At 41.2% G+C, this 6536-nt stretch overlaps 1 pseudogene; it reads right to left on the reverse strand.

The window, feature by feature from the left end:
• Positions 1–269: 269 nt before the first annotated feature.
• LOC141083278 (E3 ubiquitin/ISG15 ligase TRIM25-like) lies at positions 270–5822 on the reverse strand (annotated as a pseudogene).
• Positions 5823–6536: the final 714 nt, after the last annotated feature.

A 6536-nucleotide genomic window follows, 5' to 3' on the forward strand; every position in this document is an offset into this window, starting at 1 on the left:
CCTCACAATTCTATTTATTTGGCCACTAAATGAACAATGTGTGACATCATGTGACCTCTGTTTATAACAGGGATGGGGAACCTCAGGCCCCAGGGCCATTTACGGCCCTCGATGACTTTTTATCAGGCCCCCGGGCAGATTCTCAGGGACCGTATTCTTGGGCAGGGAGCTGCATTTTGATTGCCACAAACTCATTAATTTCTTCTTGCTCTGTAAGCCACACACACTCAGTGTTCAATACTGAACACTGAAGGGCATGCAATGAAAGATTACGTCCTGACACCAGTGCCAGAGTCAGGATGTAATTTGTGGGCGGAGTTTGTATGGCCCCCGAAGGATGGTATAAATATCCAAATGGCCCTTGGCAGAAAAAAGATTCCACACCCCTGGTTTATAATAATACCTGACCATCCGCTTACTATTTATCGTGAGCCATAAAAAGTAAGATTATGATGAGTGGACGCACATGCCTCTTTTTTAATCTACGAAAGAAATTTAGAAAACACAGAAAATAACAATACAAATAATCACACTATTTTATCTCTTTTTCGCTTTCCATCACAAAGGAAAAAAACAAAACATTTTGGACAGGTGATTAGTGCACAGTTTCATTTTGATTAAATTATTTCATTACTAGATGACAATTACTAAAGAAATCAAAATCACTATTATCAATACAATATTCATCATTATGAAGTAATTAACCTCACATTTATACCTTTAGAGCCTGGAGTAAATGGGTTAAATCTGTACTGGTGTCGAATGATGATGGAAAAGGAGTCAAAGATCCAGCAATGCGGTTTAATTGTCAATGCGTTTCGAAGTGTCACTGTCAGGATTCTTCCCATCTGAGTGTCAGGACACAGTTCTGCCATCCTAGTGTAGTATTCTGATCTTTGCTGGTTGACCTTGGATTTCACTTGACCATCCATTTTCCCAGCCCTTTTTTTGTGATCCACTACTTTCTTGGAAAAATGATCTCAGACTATTTCCTAACCATGACTTTGTTTCACCCCTCTGTCTATGACACACTTTATTGACTTTTGACCTTGAATCTCGACTACTCAGCCTCACGGAATATCCGTGAGCAGTGACCAGCGTCACAAACACAGTTTTTCATGAGGACAGTGGTTTGTCCTGATGAAGAAGTGTGACAATTTGAAATGTGTGGACAAACTGCATTCCTGGATTTCCGACTTCTTTTCCATCATCATTCACCGGCAGCGCCAATTTAACCCTTTTACTCCAATCTCTGATATTTTTCCAAGCTGTAGGTGAGCAGCAACCTTGAGGCCTTTCAGTGGTTTTCATCACACAACCCTACCAAGTGAGCAACATTGCCTACAATCTCCCCATTTTACCTGGATAAGACCTTATTGCGCTTTTTGTCCTTCCAGCTTTCTACTTAACCCCACATTTATACCTTCACTCAACACCCAGCAAACATATTTTATACAAAATGAATCCACTGCCATTTTGCTTGTCACTTTTCTAGTAGATTCTTGAAGTGATAGAGGTGGAACCCGAAACACTGAAAATAATTTTGGCAACAATTCTAAGTATAAGAGACTGAATTTACAAACTAAGCAAATGAATTTATCATCTAATTTTCAAATATATGACTATTTTAAACAATTTAAAATTATAAAGGTACAACAATCAGGGGCAAAAAAATTTGTGTTACAAATCATAAAACTAAAAATGACCAACAACTAGATGACATGAGCGCTTGTTAATTGGGCCTGGAGGGCAGAGATTGAGCGGACGTCATTTATACATTTGGACATTTGAGCTTTCTCATTCCCTCCTGAACTCAAACTTTCAAACTGAATTATTCAGTGATTCTGAAATGATTTTTCAATGTAATTTCACCAATTTCATCAAATCTAAGAGATCTAAACAATAAAGTACACACTATTGTAAAGTCCACGAGCAGATCCACTGTAATGGTAGGTGCACACTTTTTTTTCTGGCAGATTCCACCAGGATCCCACCTGAAGAAACGCTGCGAAACTGCAGCAAAAAATGAACAGAATACACAGCAATGTAAAAATAACATTACTGTGCACATATTCGGTCTTTTGTTACTTCTTTTAACCATTTAATGTTACTGGAACTGTGAAGTGGTTAAAACTTACTGCCAGCTGACGGAATAGTACCTCAGCTGGCAGTATCCCCCGCTTTGAGGTGGGCTCTGGCGGTGAGCCCACCTCAAAGCTGCGACATGTCAGCTGTTTTTAAAAATAAAAAATATAAAAAACAAAATGTTCAAATCACCGCCCTTTCGCCCCAATCAAAATAAAACAAGAAAAAAAAAATCAAACCTACACATATTTGGTATCGCCGCATTCAGAATCGCCCGATCTATCAAAAAAAAAAAAAAGAATTTACCTGATCCCTAAACGGCGGTAGCGATTAAAAAAAAAAATCAAAAGGCCAGAATTACATTTTTTGGTCGCCACAACATTGCATTAAAATGCAATAACGGGCGATCAAAAGAACGTATCTTCACAAAAGAGGTATCATTAAAAACGTCAGCTCGGCACGGAAATAAGCCGTCACCCGACCCCAGATCACGAAAAATGGAGACGCTACGGGTCTCGGAAAATTGCACAGTTTTTTTTTTTAGCAACTTTTTTTTCCACCACTTAGATAAAAAAGAACCTAGACATGTTTGGTGTCTATGAACTCGTACTGACCTGGAGAATCATAATGGCAGGTCAGATTTAGCATTTAGTGAACCTAGCAAAAAAGCCAAACAAAAAACAAGTGTGGGATTGCACCTTTTTTCGCATTTTCACCGCACTTGGAATATTCTGTTTTCGAGTACAAGATATGGTAAAACCAATGGTGTCGTTCAACTCGTCCCACAAAAAATAAGCTCTCACGTGGCCATATTGACGGAAAAATAAAAAAAAGTTATGGCTCTGGAAAGAAGGGGAGTGAAAAACGAAAACAAAAAAAAAAAAAAAAAAAAAAAAAAAAAATCGAAAACAATGCTCCAGTCATGAAGGGGTAAAATTATAGCAAAAGATGTCGTCACCTCCACTGCTGCAAAAAAACAAACTTCTGGAGGTTCCATTCTTTTCCATGAAATCATAAAAAGTTTATCATCATTACCTAACCTGATACTAAAGAGAAGAGATAACTTGCCAATGTTAATAGAAGAAATCATGTTACTCTAATTTTAGGAAAGACCCCATAATTCATATAAAAAATAAGAAAAGGTAATGAGGGCATGTCTGAAACCTCTCACTGCTGTATCCTACAGTTCAAATTCTCCACCAATTAGATTATTTAACTTGGCCCACCTGTTGCTCCTCCTGATACCTCTACACCACCACGAAATACACAAACTACAGCATGAAGAGGCTCGGAGAAGGCGGCAGTGAAGGTGTGCAAGTGTCTGATGGGGTCACACAGCTCATAAAAGGACAGCTGCCCGGCCTCATAATCCAGATATATCCTGACCCCATCACTGGAGATCTGGTGAGGTATCGGGATCACTTTACTGTCATGTATCACATAATTCTGTTTCTTATAGCCTCTCCCTCCATATAAAGCCCAAGACTTGTTATTATATCCAATATGTGACTGATCTCCCCTCCGGGCCATACTGGGATAACACATCCCCACCATCCACAACTCTGACCCACCTATCTTCTCATCCCTATAATGACGTCCAGAGGTAAATCTTCTCCCACTTATTACCTGATATTTCTGGAATATCTCTGCTGCTTCTGGACGATTCTGCTTTATTTGCATCCCGGTTGCAGTTTTCAGATCTTCTAATGTTAACATATTAACTGCTGTATTTACATCCACTAATATGTCTGCAGGGCCTTGCCTACACATCCCTCCATTTCTTGCAGCTGCTACCATCCCTCTAGCCCCGCTAGTACCAACTACTACCTCATCACCTCCATGTTTTACACCTAATAAAGGTAAATCTTGTGGGATACTGGGCAGAGATCGGGTGCTGGTGGGTTGAGGACTCGTTTCTTTAGGTTTTGCAGATGAGATGGTTTGTAGATATGTCATTATTTGAGAGAAAACTGCGTGTAACATTCCTGTAATTACATCTATATCTACATCATGTGTCTTATCATGTCCCCCTGCAGCCTCATCACCTCCATGATGTCCTCCTGTGTCCTCATTACCTTCCTCCTCCTCAGGATCACACAAGTCCCCAGTGTCTCGCTCCTCTAAGACAGTCAGTGGATCTGTCATGTTAGGCCGGGGGTCACACTAACCGACGCAAAATACGGTCAGTATTTTACATGCATAATACGGATGAATGGCCCCTAAACAGTGCTCCGTATGTCATCCATAATCAAGGTGTGGTCGGGTATTTTGCGCATGTCAGCATCCGTATGTAATCCGTATGGCGAGATTTTCTCGCAGGCTTGCAAAATGGACATATAATGGAGCCCTATGACAGGGTTTCTAACAGAAACCAAAGATTAGATATAGACACATAGAATGCATATATTATATATATATATATATTTTCTATGTGTATATATCTATTCATTCGTTTCTTTATTAAAACTGTCAGTGTGAGTTTCCTGTATCGTGCACTGAATTGCCGGCTTTGCTAAAAGACACCTGGTGCGTATTTCTCGCAAGTCACATGTGTGGTCCGTGTGTAATCCGTATTTTTTGCGCACCCATAGACTTGCATTGGCGTACTACGGCCGTAGTACACTGACAATCGCAGCATGCTGCGATTGGCACGGAGCGTAGAATACCGATGAGAAATATACGCCTGGTGCGAGGGACCCCATAGAGAATCATTTGTCCGTGTCTAATGCGTGCTTTTAGCGCCTCTCACTCGGCCGTATTCCTCGCCAGTGTGACCCCGGCCTTACACAGATCCTCAATGTGTCTCATCTTCCTGGACAGCTCGTCCTTCTTTATTTCCAGTTTCTGGATCACATCAGACAGTGACAGTGACACGTTCTCTTCCCGCCTAGAGATCTCACTCAGGACCCTCTTCTCCAGGTCGTCCACCCGTCTCCTGATGTCTGCAAACAGGGCTGTGGCTCTCTGAAATTCTCCAGCTGCTTTTTCTTGAGCTTTTCTCCAGTGTTCCTCCAGACTCTGGACTGTTTCCTCAGTCTTCTTTCTCTTTGTGATTAGGGTCTGGAGAACATTCTTCAGTTTCTCCTTCTTCTCAGAGGCCTCATCCAGCATCTCCACCCAGTGTCCTATATGTTCTCCAGCCAAACTGCAGGATGCACAGATACAAACAGCGTCCTCAATACAATAGTATTTGAAAAGTTCTTTATGGACAGAACATTTCCAGTTCTCCAGAGAAGTGGTTGGATCAGTGAGGACGTGTTCTGGTCCTTTGCTGTGAACTCTCAGGTGATTATCACACAGAGAAGCCTCGCAGTGCACACAGGATTTCAGTAAATGCAGTAAGTGCAGCAGATCCCAGTGATCTCCTGATGTGGCCGAGTAGACAGGAAATGTTCTACTACCTTAAGTAGCGTTATGTTCTGTATCAGCGACGGCCGCTTCGGAAACTTTGCTCTACATTCAGGACAGGAATAAACTCCAGACCCTTTCTGTGTATTCAGGAACCGATCAATACAGACCCGGCAGAAGTTGTGTCCACATCTCAGGGTTACAGGATCTGTATACAGGGTCAGACAGATGGAGCAGTCTAGATCGTCTCTCACATCTGCAGACGCCATGACTTCAGGATTTTCAAGAAAATAAACTGAAAGTGTCTGTTTGTTCTGGCACATATGACATTGCACAACCTATGGCTGAGATCCCTTTGTTAACCCCTTAATGAGCCAGATAGAAACAAATGTTATGTCCCCAGTTTACAATTTTAGGGAATCAAGTTGATTTCTCCATGTTTATACTTATATACAGTGGGTTCGGAAAGTATTCAGACCCCTTTAAATTTTTCACTCTTTGTTTCATTGCAGCCGTTTGGTAAATGCAAAAAATGTTAATTTTTTTCTCATTAATGTACACTCTGCACCCCATCTTGACTGAAAAAAATAGATATGTAGACATTTTTGCTAATCTACTAAAAAAGAAAAACTGAAATATCACACGGTAATAAGTATTCAGACACTTTGCTCAGACACTCATATATAAGTCCCATGCTGTCCATTTCCTTGTGATCCTCCTGAGATGGTTCTTCTCCTTCATTGGAGTCCAGCTGTGTGTAATTAAACTGATAGCACTTGATTTGTACAGGCGCGCACCTGTCTATATAAGACCTCACAGTGCATGTCACACCAAATGAGAATCATGAGGTCAAAGGAACTGGCCAAGGAGCTCAGAGACAGAATTGTGACATGGCACAGATCTGGCCAAGGTTAGAAAAGAATTTCTGCAGTACTCAAGGTTCATTCTTCCATAATCCTTAAATGGAAGAAGTTTGGGCCCACCAGAAGTCTTCCTAGACCTGGCCGTCCAGCCAATCAAAGCAATCGTGGGAGAAGAGCCTTGGTGAGAAAGGTAAAGAAGAACCCCAAGATCACTGTGGCTGAGCTCCACAGATGCAGTAG

The sequence above is a fragment of the Dendrobates tinctorius genome, unplaced genomic scaffold (genome assembly GCF_039654945.1).
Source record: "Dendrobates tinctorius isolate UK_male_01 unplaced genomic scaffold, ASM3965494v1 ptg000020l, whole genome shotgun sequence".
Classification (NCBI taxonomy): Eukaryota; Metazoa; Chordata; class Amphibia; order Anura; family Dendrobatidae; genus Dendrobates; species Dendrobates tinctorius.